At 44.0% G+C, this 18,600-nt stretch overlaps 1 long non-coding RNA gene across 1 annotated transcript; it reads left to right on the top strand.

Annotated features, from left to right (window-relative positions):
• The first annotated feature begins 12,424 nt into the window (after positions 1 to 12,424).
• On the top strand, positions 12,425 to 17,969 carry LOC148118831 (uncharacterized). Its single transcript, XR_015735783.1, has 2 exons — positions 12,425 to 12,627; positions 16,758 to 17,969. It is a non-coding gene; the product is annotated as an uncharacterized LOC148118831 (long non-coding RNA).
• Positions 17,970 to 18,600: the final 631 nt, after the last annotated feature.

The following is an 18,600-nucleotide window of genomic DNA, read 5'->3' as shown; positions in this document are numbered from 1 at the left end:
TGTGTTGTCTTTTGTGTACTGGATAGGAGAAAGATATTTAAACTTAGAAACTGCTAAGGATATGATGTTTTGGGAAAGAGGTTCTGTTTTCGTCTCCACAGAAAAGGAGAGCCTAAGGATGTACTTGGGATTTATGTGGTTTGAATCACCGAGACCTCCTGAAATGTTGTAGTGTATACCCCTGAAATTCAGCGGCCCAATAACAGCAGGAAGCAGCCAGAGAGACTAAACGACGCCCAAATTCCCTAAAAGATTAAATGAGGTCCTTGCAGAGCAGCAAGCCTGCTTCTCTGAATTCCGCTTTGCTCCGTACACCGGTTTGGGCTCGGAATGGGTGCAGCTGGGGCTGGAGGGCGGCTGGAGCGGAGCTTTGCTCTGTGGCTATGGTGGAGAGCACGTTGCGCAGGCTCAGTTGGTGCCTGGCCTGGAGGGTATCACAGCTGTACCGAGAATGAGAGCGGTGCCACAGACAGCCAGGCCAGAAGGCTTACAATGTACCTAAAACTGTGCTGGTCTCTGAGGGTAAAATGGCTCTGATTCCATTTGGCCATGCTAAACGATGCTGACTTCAGGCAGGGCTGGCCGTATTTATCATAATAAAAGCGCAATTAAGGTTTAAATGCAGTAAACAGGCAGTACCGTATTACATCTACATAGTGTGACTTAAGTTTTTAAGAACTGCTTAGCATTTTAAGAACTCAAGTCCTCCTAAAAGATTGCTGTGTATACGCTTGGCTTGTCTGGTGTTTCAGGATCCGCAGGGAGGTGGATGCGAAGGGCCTTTGGATTTTGGGGTGATTGGGTCGTTGGCTGGATCTGTGAGAGTTTATAGCCGCTTTTGCTGTGGCACAGGTGTTGAGAGTTGGCTAGTAGGGAAGCGGCCCTGTTCGCCGCCTCTCCCATCGGCCCCTTGAGCCGCAGGCTCTGGCGCGGACCTTGAGATGTTGCCGCCTGTGCCACCTCGGTCTGAGTGTCGGCTCCCGCCACACTCCGCCACCAACACAGCCTCAGAGAACGAGGCTAGCCCCGCGGGGAAGGCAGGGGCGCCTGGGGGTGGAGCCGCCACTTCTTGGCTTGGGACACAGGGAGCTGCGCAGCGAGCAGGCCCAGGGCCGCGCACAGCCCTTGGATGGCGGGCGGGCTCTGGAACCCAAGGCCACCATACCGGCAAGGAATACAGGAGCCAATAAATCTTAAATCTAATATCAACAAACAGGGCCTGGGTTTTTCCTAGGCGCCACTGGGGCAACACGGCCCATACCGTAAAAAACAGAGATCCCCATATGGGTTCCCCAATGGCCACGTCATCTTAGGACTCCAGGCTGGAAACAGGAAAACGGTTTTCTCATATTTTTAAAACAATAATCTCATCTGTGCCAGATTTAAAATGGTTTAATTCTAAGGCCTACTATAATGACACAGACAAACAAGATTGCTCTTTAGAACAGAGACCTATAGGTCTAAGTTCAAGACCAGCCTACTTCCAGTACTGACTGTGCTAAATTTTTACACTGAGTTTTTTAATACTCTTAAATGTTATTTTGGGAGAAGAGTTTATGTTTTTTTTCTAGAAATACTACTATTCATGCTGTGGATTCATCTGTCCAGAGGCCTGAGGACAAAGCCTCTGCTATGGAGCTGTCTGGCCTGATTGCTGCGGAGCTGGCGGGTTCCTGAGGGATGGTCCAGCTCCTGCCCTTGGTCTGTCAGTTATTGCTGTGTTGTTGTTGTACATTGCAATGTTGTTGTTGCTGTGCCATTGCTATGCTGCTGGATTTCCCCTTGTTTTGTCAGTTATTGCTTGCTATCAGTTTCCCTTATCCTGTCAGTTATTTCTGCTAAACACTATGGGTATCTTCAAGATAGGTTACAAAATGCCATGGTTATTTAAATTAAAAATTGGATAAATATCTATTTAAACAAAAAGGGGGGGAATAATAAAGGAACTGCCCCCGATGCCAAGAATGGCCATCGCCATGGCTCTGTTCACCATAAATTTTTAAATCTGGATGATAATGGCCAAAATGCTGCAACACGACATTGTTCGGATCCGCAGCGGCCCAAAGATTTGGTTAAGTGGAAAGATGTGCTTTCTAATGAATGGAAAGGCCCGGATCCCATCTTATTGAGATCCAGGGGAGCTGTTTGTGTCTTCCCACAGGATCAAGAAAGCCCATTCTGGCTGCCAGAGCGATTGACCCGAACAGTGAAGAGTGATCCACAACACACGGATTCGCCTGAGGACCTGGCTGCTGTTCCTCCTGCCATTTTGCGGATGGATGACAGAGCACCGATGGAGGACACTCTCAGCCTTCCTGAAGCTGTTACCAGTCAACCATAGGATGGCGGTGTCTCCCCGATTTTTTACAACCAATATGACTCTGGGCCCCCTCCCCCTACCGTCCTAGAGATGATTTATAAGCTTGGCCATAGGATTACAGTCCTGGGTCGTGTCTTTCTTCCCCTACTTCAAAGAATGGGTGGGGGTGGAAATGTTTGGAACAGTCCTATGCTATGGAATAGTGTTTCTCCTCTGGATGGTCTGCTGACTCAAATCCCAAAGTCTTAGGGACAAAGTGGTTATTGCACAAGCGCTGGCTGCCCTGGAACAGGGGGCCTCTACTGATGTGTGGCTATCTATGTTAAAGCAGTAAGGTTTAAGCCAACCAGCTCCTGCACCCCTAGGACTGTGGTCCATTGCACAGGGTGGAGTGCTTGGCTTAGCTAGCCCTGAAGGTTGTTGAGCTGAAGAGCATCGCACAGAGAATGGCCCTCTCTGAGAGATAAGTCGCTTTGCTTAAGGGTTTCCTGCCGTATATTCCCTTTCCCAGAAAATTGGCAAAGGGCAGGCCGGATAGGTTCCAGGTGTCATGAGCCTAGGGACAGATTCCGTGTAAGCCCATTTTAATGTTTTCATTTTGGGAAGTGCGACCTCTATCTTTACCTTCCTAGGGAGTTGCCTTTCTGCAAAGAAGTAAAATTAGGGGGAGATGTAGAAGGCCGCAGCCACATTCTCCATTATCAAGATGGCGCTGACATCCGGCTTCACCACCAGGTGAACGCACATGTGCTCGGTAATTTCCCACTGAGTCCCCGCCTACTCCCGAGGCATCACCTGGGACTGGGAGCAGCGGACCTATCCAAGAGTGACACGTCCAAAGCAGGGTCTGTTTCCTATATAAGGGATGGGTTCCATCTTATCTGGGTCTCTGCCATGTTGGCTGATGCCCGCTCTCCCAAGGGGCATTAAAGCTTTACTGCAGAAGTATCCTATGTGTACCACGTGGTTCTTGCTGGCGAGACGGTAGCGCGGGACATCCATAACTTCTCCTAACTCGTGTTTGAAAAGTAGGAGATAAGGAAGAGACTGAAAACATATATTAGCTTGTATCTCTACAAAGATGCTGAAAGGTATTTGAGGCATATTGTTTGGGTATAGGCCGAGGAGAGCATCAATCTGATTTGCCCATGATGGCGTCTGTGCATGCCCGCAGTCCTCAACAGGGTCAGCAGTGCCACTTTTCCCTCCTCCGTGCTGCTTTGATGAGCCCCATGTGGAGCGGGTCTGGAGGAAGTGGGATCAGCAGGACAGGGACACAGGGCTCAATATCCTCAGTTATTAAACTGCTGGGTGAATGCAACCTGCACCAATAGACAAGCTTCAAAGAAAACACCTATAAAATACTTACAACTTAAAGGCATAATTCGCTTTATATGTATTAAATATTTAATATGTATTAAGGCATATGTTTTATGTGCATACACACATATAAATAAGGCAGTTCCATTTTAAAATAACTTGTGTAAAGATCACCGGGTCATCTTTGACTGCTCCAGCAGCCATTAACTGCCTGTTTATCATCCTTCATATTGAAAGCAAAATGATCATGACGTCTGGAAAATGAAGGCCAAAGACTTGAAAAAAATAATTTACAGAGTAAGGTGAAATAAACATGTGGATAGAGTCATTCATGAGAGTAATGTCAAATAAAATTATGGTGAGGTGTAATTTTCCACTTAGTTTAGCAAAGATCAAACAGGTGTGGCTAAAGGCCTTGTGTGCCACACCCTGTACAGCTCCAGGGGTAGGCCTGACAGGTGGCGAGGGAATGAAGAAAAGGCAGACACACAGACACACAGAAAAACTGGGGCTGGAGTGTGTTTCTGTGAATGTCTGTGGTGTGTGTGGGTGCATCTGAGTATATGTGTGTGGTGTGTCAGTGTGTGTTTCTGTGAATGTCTGTGAATGTCTGTGGTGTGTGTGCGTCTGAGTACATGTGTGTGGTGTGTCAGTGTGTGTTTCTGTGAATGTCTGTGGTATGTCTGTGGTGTGCACCTGTTTTCCTAACATCTAGGCAGTCCATTTTGTGTCCAGCAGGTGGTGCTGTTGACATGAGTTTAGTTTTACCACCTTCAGGCTACTCTTCCAATTACATAGAACTTTTGGAAACTTCAATACCATTGCAGGGTATTCTTATTATTATTTCTTTATTGAATCTTGGGGGATTTCACATCATACATCTCAATTCTGTTCACTTCTGGGTCTCCCATATCCACCCTTCATCCCTGTTGCATCCTCCCCCATCCCACAAAACAAAACAAAACAGAACAAAATAAGCAAGCAAGCAAACAAACAAAAGCAACAACAACATCAACAACAACAAAAACCCAATAAGCCAAAAAAGAACAAAAACCAGGCCAGAAACATAAAAATCTCTGATTCTCCATTCTGATGGCACTGGAGGCTTCAGTGTGTCATATAGAATACCTCTTTGTTCCATCAGCTTGATTGGCAATTGTTCATTGCAATGAGTCATTGGTTTGGTTCGGTCTCTGGGTTTGGTACACCATCCTTGCTGGTTCTTCACCGGAGCTCCAAAGCTCTTCTAGGGATCCTGGTTCTTGGAGATTGTCCAGGTTTTGTTCCAGAGGACCAGTCCCTTCACAAGCTCCAGTAGGACCTAGATGGGGGAGATGCTAGTGTGAATCAACCCAAGGCCCAGTTGTGGGCCTGGGTGTTAGCCAGGCAGGTCAGATCAAGCCACTGAGGCCACCCACCTTCGTGCCCTTGTCCCTCATGCATGCCCTCAGGGTAGTTTTATTCTTTCCTGTGGTGGTGGTGGTGGGCTCTCTCCTGAGTGCAGTGGCCACCTCTGGTGCTGTAGTGGGCAGTGAGAGGTAAGGCCAGTTTTCGCAGGGCAGTGAAGGGTGGCATTGGCTCAGTATAGCCCTCTGATTTCATCCGGCATGGTCCCTAAGGCCTCCTGAGCTGACTCTGGCTACAGACATCAACACAGACCCCAGCTGTGGTTGGACCATGACCAAGACATGGCCCTTGGGAGCACTTTAGGCCTGGAAGACACCGTGGCTCTGAGTGGGAGGAATGGCCATTCAGGTGGGAATGATTCCAGTGGCTGTGTGGTCGACGGACACCACCAAGGCCTCTGGTTGCAGCCCCGATCCTGGGCCTCTATGTGACCATTAGAAGCAAAGCCATTGCAGGGTATTCTTATAAGAAGCTTCCTCACCCTGACAGACAGAACCTAATCTAAGTTTTAACCCTTGATACATCCACTGTGGAGTTAGAGGTATGCTCTTTTCCAGTTGGGAAATTTGGTTTTGTCCTGTAAAGTGCTGGCTGCCCGATTGTCCCCCTCTTCTTAGAATCAGTTGCTGCCTTTTGATCACTGAAATTGCTTTTCATTTGTTTGGGTTTGTGTTATTTGAGACAGAGTCTTTTTGTATTCTAGGCTAGCCTTGAACACTGATCCTTCTACTCCTACGTCTTGAGTGGTAGAATTATAGGCATGTACCTCTATACTAACCTTATGACTCTCTCTGTCTCTCTCTGTCTCTCTCTGTCTCTCTCTGTCTCTGTCTCTGTCTCTCACTCTCTCTCTCTCTCTCTCTGTGTGTGTGTGTGTGTGTGTGTGTGTGTGTGTGTGTGTGTGTATTACCTGGTTTTCAGGCAGGGGGCCTGGCCTCTGGTGAGGTAGGAAGTTTCTGTCAGAGGTGTAGGTTGGGATATGGCCATGTTAATTGCTTTTTAAGTGTCTGTAATAGCCAAGCCCAGAGGAAAGTCTGTGGCTCCTTCCCTATAATTTTCATCCTGGAATTTTTTTCCTGGAGAATTCATACTTTTATTGGGTTGATTTATTGCTCAGTGTGTTATACACCTATCATGCTTGGCCTTCTAGATGCCAGCATTTGATGATTACCCTCCCAGTGAGTGCCCTGGTTCTCCAGAGATGGACCAATCATTTAGACAAGGCACCTTCCTCACTTACTTCTTCCCTCTAAGTCCTCCTTCCTTCTTTTCTTCTGGCCAGGATTAGGATGGAATTAGCAGCAGGGATGTTCTGAACTCCTGGGTCAATTCCATGTGCTCGTAGCCTTGTACCCAGGCTTTAAATTGGTTCTTCTGTCTCAGACTCTACTTATCCTCTCCATTGTTTTGTTGAGGCGGTGTCTGTGAGTGACAGCTGTCTGTCACTTGTAGCCCCTTCTCTGTGCTTTGGCATTCCATTTTCCTTTCTCAACAATTTGATGACATGTCTCTGTGCTGATAGCTTCTCTTCTGTCATCTTTGATGTAAGAATCTGTTTTTACTCTCATTTTACTGGACTATGGAGTCTGCAGCTTAGACCACTGTCTTGAAAATTCGATAATTACTTATTTTTCTTAAGGCAGAGTTTCTCTGTGTAACCACCCTGGCTGTCCTGGAACTCACTCTGTAGATCAGGCTGGCCTCGAACTCACAGAGATCTGCCTGCTTCTGCCTCCTGAGTGCTCGATTAAAGGTGTGTGCCTCCACACCCAGCCTAAGATGTCCTCTAAGAACTAAGAAGGCCAATGACCACCTCTTGAGCTCCTCTGCCAGCCTCACACAGTTCCCATGCCTTTGTCAGGCCTTTGGTATGACTCAACTCCCTCTAGTTTACTGCATCACTTTATCTTGATGTACAGAAGACTGTTAAATCCCAGAGGATCTCTCACTGACATGACCGGTGGGTGTCCTGACATCCAGGTCCTGGTGCTTATCTTTACCTCAGATCATCCTGATGCTATAGGACTCCTGTGTCCCTCTGTCCCTGGGATTCAATTCTCCTTTTTCTGTGTCACCAACTTCATCAACATCAGCTTGTTCACTGTCAAGTAGACATCACCTCTCCCAAATCCCTGTGATTACATAGTGCTCCTCCTTGGGACTTCATAGTATAGACTGCTGCCCATTTCCTCAAGGTGGGCTTCACTTTAGTCCACTTCCATGTGACCACTGCCCTAGTCCTGTGGCTTCATGTTGTAAACTCATTTTTCTTCCAAGCTGTATTCTCAACACCTATCTCTCACTGGCCCCCTCCTGCTTCTTCCCTCCTAGATGGAGTCACTCTGAGAGGTTCGGAAAGAGTTTATGGTCCCACGTGTCAATAGGCCATCCCCCTTTTGCTATGGTCTGAACATTTTTATTCCTTAAAGTGCATTCCTTATATTCCTAACTCCCAAAGTGATGGTGTTGGGAACTGAGAATTCCTAAAATAGGCCCAAAGGAACTCAGGTGCCCTTCTTTTTATGGGAGGATATGGAGAGGAGGCACCATCTATGGGCCAGAAAATAAATTTGCACAAGATCTCAAATCCATTGGCACCCTAGTCATGTGAGAAGTAAATGAGCCTCTGCAGTGTACATGGAGATACCTTCCAACTCTACACAACCAGCAGTGTGTGCATCCTCAGGCAGGTTTTGTCACTAAAGGGTCAAGTTGTGCTTGGTGATTGGAAATAATCTTACACTTCCTCTGTATAAAGAAAACACACACACACACACACACACACACACAGAGAGAGAGAGAGAGAGAGAGAGAGAGAGAGAGAGAGAGAGAGAGAGAGATAGAATAAAAGTATTTGCTGGCTGAGCAGGGAGCCTGGGAATCTGTGATTCCACTCTCCAGCACTGAGATTGCAAGTGTGCAGCTCCACACCAGGATTTCTCTTTCCTAACAATGGTTCTGGGTCTCAAATGCAGGTCTTCATGCTTACAAGGCAAATGCTTTAGTGATTAAATAATCTTCAGCCTTCAATGATTGTTGACAGATATTTCTGTCCCTCCCATCCTGCAGTCGTTCAGTTCCAAAGAAACACAAAAAGGTCTACATTAATTATAAACTGATTGGCCTATTAGCTCAGGCTTCTTATTAGCTAACTCTTACATCTTACATTAACCCATAATTCCTGTCTTTGTTAGTCACATGGTTTGGTACCTTTTATCAGTGAGGCATTCTTATCATGCTTCCTCTGCGTCTGGGTGATGACTGCAGGCTGAGTCTTTCCTCTTCCTAGAATTTTTCTATTCTGTTCACCCCACCTATACTTCCTGCCTGGCTACTGGGCAATCAGTGTTTTATTAAACCAATACAAGTGACAAACCTTTACAGTGTACAAGACCATTGTCCCACAGTACTTCCTTTCTTTTCTTTTCAAAGCAAGAACTCTAAATTTAATCTTATTTATTTAGCTTTTTCTCTGACCATTATCCATAACAACTTGTAACTAACACTCTCTACAAAGACAAACAGACATAATCTGTTTTAGGGGAATGTGGGTGTAGTTTTCTAGGCTACTTCCCACTGATTGGGGGCACTGATAATTTTATGGGGACCTAAAGAAAATTTAGGATTATGGTCAAGTCCTGACTGGAATATTCTGTGAGACTTGATCATTTCAGCCTTCAGTCTTGAGGCTGTTCTGGATATAGAACTCAGAGGAAACTCCAACAGAGGTCCTCTGAAATGTTGGATCATCTAGGCCATCTGTTTCTATTAGAGAAGTGAATGCCTGTAATCTTGGCATTCTGTAGGCAGGGACAGGACAATAACCAGTCTGATCCATATAGTGAGTTCCAGGCCTGCTATTGCTAAATGAAAAGAAAACAAAGTGTTGGGACACTCCACCCAGTCCCACTCCTCCCATTCCAGACCCCACCCTTGTAACATCCCACCATTGGTGGCTCCTCTTCTGGAAGTGCTCAAGACCGCCTACAGGTTATTTAAGACCCGCCCACAGGTCTTCCACATGCTCTCATGCTCTCCTTTCTCCCTTCCTGAGAGTCACCTGGGAGTACTCTGCCTGCTTGCGTCTGGTTATTAAATAGGGTTTATTAATTTGGTTTGATTTGGCTTATTCAGCGGAGGAACCCAATAACTGGGGATCTAATACTTACCAACTGGTCTGGGAAAGACTCAACTCACCCTGGACAATGCACCAGTTATGTTTATCAACATAAACAGATCTAAGGTCCAGGTCTTAAATAGCCTGTAGGTTGTCTTGAGCAGTTCCAGGGGAGGAGCCGCCTATGGAGGGCTTTTTCAAGGGCAGGGTCTGGAACGGGAGGAGTGGGGCTGGGGGAGCTTCCCAACATAAAGAAAAACAAAATGAACAAGAATACCTAAAGGATCCACTTAGCTAATACCTTCAGAGAGAAGTGCTTGCCACAGAAACCTAAAACCTTGGTTTAAAGGGGTTTTTGTTGTTGTTTTGTGCGTTTTGGTTTTTTCTTTTGTTTTGTTTTTGTTTTTTTTGTTTTTTTTTTTTTCCTTAAAAGTTTCTCCTGTGGTTTCAGGGTCACTCACAAAACACCTGAAAGCTTGGACTTCCCATTGATAAGAAAAATGAGTTAAAATTCGGCTTTTCCAGGGGAAAAGATAGTAAGTTGTGGAAGCTTTGCATTTCATAGTGATGAGGCTATCTGAGGCCTTTACAGGATCCATGAAGCTTGACTGATGATTTTCAAATCAGACACAAAAGAATTCAACCCCCCTCCCCCCAATGAGGCTCTCTGCACTCCAGGTTTTAGGCTGATAGATGGCAGATGATTTCTTCCCAGGACTTGATTCACTTGTGGGAGACACAGGAAGCTAGAAGCCTGAATCCCTAGGGTGGTTTTTGTCACCTGCTGGAGGGATCTTGAGGGCGATGCCCTTGAAGGGGTTAGGGGTTCTTCCATAACATTCTCCCCAGCACACCATGTCTTGTCTCCCCTGCTGCTTCAAAGACCTTGCCACATTTCAGGGGCCTCAGGGGACTTGGTCATGCTGCCTCTTCATGCAGGTAGGATCTATCTAGGTATTTCTTGTACTCAACATGTTTTTTTAAAAATACTTTTTGACCAAGTAAAGGTCCAATTTCCCATCAGAATTATTGCTGTGGGGGGAGAGTCTAAATTCCAGCTAGAGTGAAGCCAAATGATCTTATTTATTTACAAGAAAAGAATCCTTTACATTAGTACCATTCTTCTGAAAAGAATTTGATTCCAAATACTTATACTATTTAACATGATAATTCTAGTTTCTTAGAAATAGCCAAAGGAAATACTTTGAAATACAGTTAAAAATTTCCAACCTATAAAATATTCATTATAATTTTATTCATAGTATTTTGAAAAAATCTGAACAAAATCATTTGAGGTGTGGTTGGATAGATGATATGAATTTAGCATGAAATGTCATGTAGTTAATGAAAAATATACTAAAATGTTGAGTGGTGAAGTAGGTACAGCATTTTAGAAAGACTGTAATTCCACATGGAAAGCAAATGACAAAGAAAAAGGCAGACCCAGCTGGTAGCCTACCTAGAGTAGGACTAGGCTAATTCATGTCGTTCTGGCCATAGAACATTACACAGCAGTGAAAATAAACTCTTGTTCCATCAAATAATGTGAATTAATCTTTCTTTCTAAAAATTTATTCTTTCATACCATTCTTCTCTACCACAGTATACCCTTCCTCCCCTCCTCCCAGTCCTCCTCCCTCCCCTCTCCCAGATCTGCTTCTCCTCTGTTTCCCTTCAGAGAAGATCAGACCCTAGGGATATGAACCAAATGTGGCATAACAAGATACAATATGACTAGGTGCAAACCCTCATATCATGGCTGAATTAGGCAACCCAGTAGGAACAAAATGGTCCCAAGAGTAGGCAAAACAGTGTCTGTTCAGTATTTTCGCACCTACGTTTGTGACTTTGATACTATTTCATTTGCTTTATTATCCCTATTTTGGTATTGCCAGGGTGCTTCTGTATAAACTAAAAGTTCATATCAGATTAGAATTTCTGTCCCTTAGATTTCCTGCCTATGAAGTCACCTGGTTCCGTTATTTCCCTCGAGGGAACACTATCAACTCCATTGTTTAACGGCTTCATGTCTAGTCATAAGGTTTTTTTAAAAAGTAAAATTTTGTAGGTTATTTTTTTTAGAATTCTGTTTCATCTAAGTTTTCAGATTTATTGATGACATTTCACAATTTTTTTAAAGAAGAAAACACTGAGTTGGACACATGGTGTTTATGCTAAATAGATTATAAATTTTACACAGACTATAATTGCAAGTGTGAAATCTTACTAAAGTGTAATAAATTATATATTTATATGTAAGCTATATGTAAACATATGTGTGTGTATATATATAGTGTATTTTGAGGTTTGTAAAATTATTTCTTATGAAAAGGAATATTAAGTTATTAAGAATTAATATCTTTTTCCATTTCTCTTAAACCATATGTACAGAACCTGATCAAATGATGTACTACTGAACTATACTTCCTAGCCCAGGGCAGAGACTGTGCTATGCGAAGAGACGTAGTCAGTCATGGCAATGCCTGCTATTTCCTTTCTCATGCTTTGCTTCATTTGATTCATTGGCAGTTTTATTTTATTCTTCCATTTAAAATTCACACAGATTGATTGTGATTATAAAGTCATTTTGGGGCAACAGTTTGCCGTGGACTATTTGAGTTCACCCATAGTAGAATCAGACCCTTGAGCCCTGGCCTGACTTTCCTCCTTCAGACCCTGAGGTGCCTCAGGCCACAGCCTTGCTCTGTGCTCGCACATCTCAGCAGGCCGGAGTCGTTCATCAGGGAGCAACTCAGGAACTGGGCACTCATAGGCCTTGCTTAGATTTTAGCCATGTGATATTGAGAGACTACCTATATTGATTTTTCATACAACAGATGGAGTTAAACAACATTATTAATTTCCAAGACTTCTTTTATGTAGTTTTATTAAAAGACTGTGGTCTGTATTCCCAGGTAGCTGTTTGGAATCTCTTTAAGGTCAGAGCACATACAAGGACATTCACGGACATTCAGCCCCACTCCACTTGCTTGTTTTTCTTCAATAGACAACGTTTTAGGTCAGTTTTAGACTTGCAGAAAACATGGTTCCCGTAGATCTTCCTTCACCTGAGTAATATCTTATTAAGATAAGATTTAATATCTTATTAATGCAGCAGTGTCTCTCCAAGCCCATAGAAACATTGAGGTTCATTCTTAGCATTCTGTGTTTTGTGGATTTTTAGGAATAGAATGGCATGTATCCAACATTATAGAGCAATACGGAAAAGCCTCATTACCCCCAAAGCTGTTTACATACCTCCTATTTTCTGCTGTCAATTAATTTATTTAAAAATATGTTATTTTCATGGTCTGACACAGAAGGCTGAAAATCAACCAGGGAAGCAATGATTCCATGAGACAAACCTATGAATCAATACGCAGAGTGTAATGGAGGTGAGGTGGATCAACTTGCAGTTGTCATAGAGACGTGGAATCTTTGGGAGGAACTGATGATCCCAAAGGTGAGTGACAAACTGTCTACCTTGTGTTAGGGAAAGGATCAGGAAAGATTTAATCTGGAGAGCACAGGGTACATACAGCTTAGGAGGCCTGAACTCACAGAACGGCCTGTGAGAAAAAAGTCTGTTAGCATTTGGTAGGGATGGACGCAAGCCCTGGTGCTGTGTAACAGTTGTCCCCCAAGACCACGGTGCCACCGCCCTTTGAATACAATTTGTCACTCAGAACACATTAGTAAGATTTGCTCAGACTAAACAATACCACTTTATCTTGAAGATTAGTGTGAACAGCGTTTAATAAGATGTGTTTTTCAGAAACCCCTTGCCACCTGAGGGTTGGATACATAGCACAGTAACAAATGATACCTATGTTGGTTTTAGGAGAAATCTTGTCAAGAAAGAACTATTACAGCAAACACACGCCCTCCTGACTCCAGCTGCTCGTCTGGGGCTTCTCAGAATGAATGAATGTCTGTCAGCTCTTACCTTTGGGTGAATGACTCTCCACAGCATCTGCCTCTTCTGCCAGTCTTGACTGGCTGGTGGATAAGGTGCGAGGTGACTTCCTGTACCTGGCTACCCCGGAAGCGGGACAGTTACAGCACAGGTGTGTGCACTTGTTATGCAGGCTCACAAAGCGGCAGTGGCAATGCATGTTCCAGACAGCGGAAGCAACCAGCCCCAGATAGAGAGTAGAATTCTCTCTGAGCATTTAGTCTGTTTCATCTGGTTCCTCATACCTAAATCATTGTTGAAAGTGACTCAGATAGGAGTGGCTCCTATAATAATGGTAACGACCTGTGACTGTTGTGATCTTAATTAATTTTACCTTTACAGTTATTAACTTTCACATCAGTTGAAGGTATGCCTACTTCGGGATAGATAAGATAATAGTTGACAAAAGATACAGAGTGTGAAATGGAGACGCTGTCTGGACAATGCGGGTTGGCTCTCTTTTAACTGGGCTGTGTTAAGAATGAGGGACGCCGAGGATAGCGCCAACGGCACAGACCATTGTTTGGGGTATTTATCTGTGGATGATGGAAACCAACCACCCTAGTGGAGCAGGGAGTGACGGAGCAGATTGGAACAACTGGAGGTTAACTCATGCGGTGAACAGCTTCAAAGAGAGATGAGAGTTTTCTTCAGGTTTCGTGTGGATAGAGAATGAAAATGCAATGGGCGAGGACCAGTATTCTTAGTTAAGACAACACAATTTTGATAAACTTGATGCCACCTAGGGCCTAGACTCGCTAGGTTCTTTTTCTCATGTTATTTAAAGAATTAACATGGTCCCTTTGGGCACCGTGAGCTAGCCAAGAGTGGGAAAGCTGCCAGATCAGCTCCATTTCTCTGGTCCTGCAACCAGAGTGCGTGAGAACTTCAGCAGTGGGGCCTTAGCCTGTGATTCTGGCAGGCATGATTGCAGGGACTTGCCTTGAGTATATTAACTGATATGAGAAGATCCATTCTAAGAGTAGGTGCACCATTCCATGGGGTGGGACCCTGGCTGAGCAAAAGTGGAACAACTAAGGAGAGCACGGGCATGTATGCATTCTCTTTCCACAAGCATGCATGCATTCTCTTTCCACAAGTGTGCATGCATTCTCTTTCCACAAGCGTGCATGCATTCTCTTTCCAAGAACATGCACATTCTCTCTCCACAAGCATGCATGCATTCTCTCTCCACAAGTGTGCATGCATTCTCTCTCCAAGGACATGCATGCATTCTCTCTCCACAAGCATGCATGCATTCTCTCTCCACAAGCATGCATGCATTCTCTCTCCACAAGCATGCATGTGTTGTCTTTTGGGTCACGTATGTGACTGTATAGACTGGTTGCTTCCTATTTCTGCCATGACTTCTTCACTATGATGGAATACAATGTGGAATTATGAGCTAACAAGCGATTTCTCCCTCATTTGCTTTTGCCGGAGTATTTTATGACAGTGACAGAAATGACACTAAGACACATGGGTAGAGCATAAGGTAAGCGCATCAGGGCTTTGTGGCTACGAACTTCGCTTTATGGTGCCTGGTGCATTCCTGGTGCACAAATGCACCCATTCTGTCTAGCACACGCCTATGCCTGAAACTGCCACGGCACATGTTCACCTTCAGTAGGTAGTTCATCCCCAGAAGCCTCACAAACTAGCTGTGCCCTGCTGTGTTCCCATTCTAATTGCTTCATGTCTTATCCATATCCTTTGTAACTAAAACAAAAGTTGTCACCCTAGGAGGAAGTGCTATCACACTTAGTGTCCGTACATCACTCACGGAGAAAACTGTTGCGCATCTTCTCGTGTGCTCACTGACTGCTCGCGTGGCCTGTTCCCGAGAAGGGCTCTTCCAAGTCTTTTTCTCCTTAAGGAAAAAGAAAAAGGCCGCTGGAGTATAACGTAGCGGCAGAGCACTTGTTCTCTGTGTGCAGCCCTGAGGTTTGAACCCAACATCTCACTTCAAGTCCCTCTCTGTTGATTCTGAATGTGAGTTCTGTGACCTTGTGTTCTCCATGTGTATCTTATTAGAGCTTGCTGGGAACCTGAGATTTTATCATCCTATTTTCAATACAGGAAGTTGATCCAGTAAGTTGACTGAGACATCTAACGTGAGAAAGTGGCTTAGAACTACAAACCAGGACCATATTGCTGAGGCAGGATTAAAAGAGAAAACCAAAGCCACACGGGGGCCGGGGGCTCATGGGGGCAGAGCACTTATGGGGGTGGGGCTCTCACTCTTTTAAAGTCATTCTTCATTGAAGAGCCAGGAATTTTTGTACATCTAACAAAATTCATTTGTAAAGATCATCTATATGGAGACAATATACATATGGAGATCTTTCAAATACAAGTGTTAAAATAGGTGTGAATCATGCTTGGGGCACAAGCCTTCATGACCTTTAGGGTCAACCTACTTCCATCTGAGTAACTTAGACCTGTAGCTCTTTGAGAATCCTATAAACACAATTATGAACTTGTTATAACACAGAGGAAACCATGTGTCTTAACTTCCTGTAACCTGGTGTAATAAGCACCTCGTCTGACATGGTTCCATGGATGAACTTGACTAGGATGGTGAGAGAATGAGGAAAAGACAGACAGACAGACAGACACTCAGACAGAAGGCCTCTGGTGTGGGCTCTCGGAGGGAAGCTCAGCGTAGTTATTATTCAGAGTTTACAAAGAGGCGGGGTTATCGCGTACAGCTGGAAAAAGAGGTAGGGATGGGGTTATCCAGACAAACACGGAGGCAGCATTCATGGTATAAGGCAGGACCATGGAGGCAGGTTTGGCTGTTCCTGGTAGGAGCGGTCTCTGCAGGGGAGCAGTTTTCAGGTCACCAACATCCAGGGAGAGGAAGCCAGGGTGGACATTTCCTGTACACACTGTCTCTGTATTCGCTTTGACCAAAGGAAGGTTCTGCCATGCCTGTGAGCCTCACCTCAGGGAAGAAGGTTGTGCCATCTCTGCAGATCTGAGACTCTGTGGTCTGAGACATGGTAGGTAGGTGTCACCTAAGACACTCCCTGAGGACTGCACTCACTGAGGTTTCTCCACTTCCTACACATAAGGATTGTTTTTCACCCTTGTGGCCTTATCTCACTGACTTGGAGTCCGGTTCAGTGCACCTCAGGAACCACCCATGGTCTCCTTTATAAAATAAAAGTTCTTTAGAAACACTTTGAACAAGGTAACCTGAGAATTCACCAAAATTACGTATCTGTTCACTGTTAAGAAACTTCATTGTGATTCTCTCCTGAGAAGCCTGACTCGTGTTTGGGAGTTTACTACCCTGTCTCCAAGCACTTCTCATTCCTTAAACACCTGGGTTTAAATCTACCAAAACCGTTTTATAATAAAGTCCAGCTTTGTTTCATGCTGGATTCTTTTCTGAGGTACAGTCAAGAGTCTTGGTTTCTCTGCATGGAAGTCTCTGAATGAACCCATCACGCTGCTGGGGCTTTGGCTCTGATTCCCAGCAACACTGTCCCCTGCCTCTCCCATTCTATCACGCTGCTTGTTCTGAACTATCAGAAATAAGGAATTTGTTCCACATATAGAGTCTCTACAAAATTAAATCAGCCACAAGCAAACTGATAGCTGAGTCTTTTTCTTTTTTTTAACTCCTCCAGGTCTTGAGGCTTTTCTTGAACTCCAGTCTTTTTATAATGACAGAAGAGGCAGCTCGTACTTTCTTCAAGGAAAGAAACGAAGAAAATACAAGCCAAGAAATTGCTGTCAGATCTGACTTACTGAACAAGCTGTGTGAAGCAACATTTTCCTGAGGCTGGGAAATCTGCTCAGGCAGTAACTGTGTGGTTTCCGATTTTCCTTATTAGTGTAAAGGACAGAAAGGGTCTGAAATTGACCTTCTAGGCACAGAACACACACATAGAGATTTGCAAGGCAATCCTTTGAGGATCCCCAACACCCTTTAAACAACTGACTGGTATTTACCTTGTTGCTCTAAGTGGTGTCAGAGATTGCCGCACAGTTATTGGTAAGGGTCATGGGAAATGAATGTCTAAAACCTCAGAAATAATCGCTAATGAAAACGAACTCACACAGAAACAGCAGCTCGAGAGAGGGTCAAGTTTGAACTTTGGTTCATCCAGAATGTTCCTGCAGAAGGATGAAGGTTAAAACAACTCTAATGTTAGCACCCAGTCACACTGTAGTTGGATGTCATGGGTCCAGGCACCTCCATGTTTATTCTGAACACAGAGCATGGCCACAAGTTTACATGATAAGTGCACAGATGTAAGAGCCCATGTTGTCTTGGTAACTGTGCTTGCCGGTGGCTTTACGGGTGTGCGTGGTTTGTTGCCTTTCATTCTGGGAGTTCATCACTTGCCTAATTAAGAGAAGGATGGTTCCCCTCACAGCAAACAGTGAGTGCTGGTCAGCCCTGAGGGTCAGCATGCTGCCTAGCCCATGTCACTGCCCCCAACTCTCCTTCCCTGTCCAGTGCCTAGCTGGACATATCATTTTCCTTTTGTGCCTAAGATGATGTAAGGTCACTTACAGTTTGGCTTAAAAGAGGACAATGACATTCACAGGATAACAAATTGTTCCTGGGGGGACAAGTACTATAATTTCAAGCTTAGATAATTGCCTTTAGTAAACCCTCCTGAGATTACTTAAAGATACAGTAAATATGTCCTCAAAAATACTAGCTGCAGAATACATGTATAATATACAACAGAAAACCAATAAACATTTAATGGAATGACTAAATCTTTTCTGCACAAAATTCCTATAGTTAGTATCCTCCAGAGAGTCAAAGAAAACATGGTGTCTGAAGTAATTTAGAAGAAAATAAAGGTAATATTCTTTAAGAACTATGTTAAGTGACTTGAGCATTACTTTAGTGATGATCGAGATAATTTAAAGGTCACACATCAAGTTTGAAAAAGCAGCTTCATGCATCCTAAGAGAAAGAAAAGAAACTCAATGTTTTGAAATTGTCTTATGTGTTTTCATATTCCCTGGCTTTTACATAACATATGATTTTTAAGTATGTATGAATCAATTGACCGAGAGAGTTAAGCATTTATTGTACCCTGAAAGATTGTATATGAGCCAAAAGCATTTTGCTAAATGCACATCATTTACCCCGGCGCTGTCTTTCTTTTGAGTGTATTTGCTTCCTTGATCCTTTATGCATTTTTCAGACCTCAGACAGAGAAACTATTCTGTGGTGACAGAGTTGGAATTGTGACCCCACAAACAGTCAAAGAAGGAAGTGCATTAAGTTTTAATTTAAAAAATAGCCAACTAACAAAACTATGATCCAATTTTTATTATTACCTTGTGATGACAAGTTGAATTGGTTATTAGCATCAGGGCTGACCTCGTGGCTAACACTAACCACCCAAAGCTACTGGACCATTTTTAGTCTCTTAAAACAAATGAAAAACAGTGTAAGAAGTTTAAGAACACAAGAAGATGCCAATATCCATACCGTTCCAAACC

The sequence above is a fragment of the Myodes glareolus genome, chromosome 20, assembly GCF_982192425.1.
Source record: "Myodes glareolus chromosome 20, mMyoGla1.1, whole genome shotgun sequence".
NCBI lineage: Eukaryota > Metazoa > Chordata > Mammalia > Rodentia > Cricetidae > Myodes > Myodes glareolus.
Note: the sequence above shows the minus strand (reverse complement) of the source record. Positions and strands in the feature narration are given on the sequence as shown.